Source organism: Neolamprologus multifasciatus, chromosome 18 (assembly GCF_963576455.1).
Source record: "Neolamprologus multifasciatus chromosome 18, fNeoMul1.2, whole genome shotgun sequence".
NCBI lineage: Eukaryota > Metazoa > Chordata > Actinopteri > Cichliformes > Cichlidae > Neolamprologus > Neolamprologus multifasciatus.
The window spans coordinates 31127120-31127425 of NC_140456.1; positions in this window are offsets into that span (position 1 = coordinate 31127120).

The window sequence follows — 306 nt, forward strand, 5'->3', positions numbered from 1 at the left end:
CCTTGTCTTTCAGTTCTCTTTGACAGTCCGTGGTTATTTATCAAAGTGAGACGCACAAAACTTGTCACTGTTTCAGCTGAGGTCGCCTCATAAGTTGGTTTTATTTCTCTCACCTCTCGATCTTGTTTCCAGCTGCAGAGTTTATTTTTAGACCGTTTTTAGATGATTCTTGTAAATTTTCTACCTGAGTTCAGTTTCTTTTGTGATAAGATTCAGATTAGCACAAATTAAACACGTCTTTTCTACCAACCAGCTCAAGTAAAATTGTGTTTGTGTATGTCTGGGTAGTTTCAGGCCTCTGCTCTC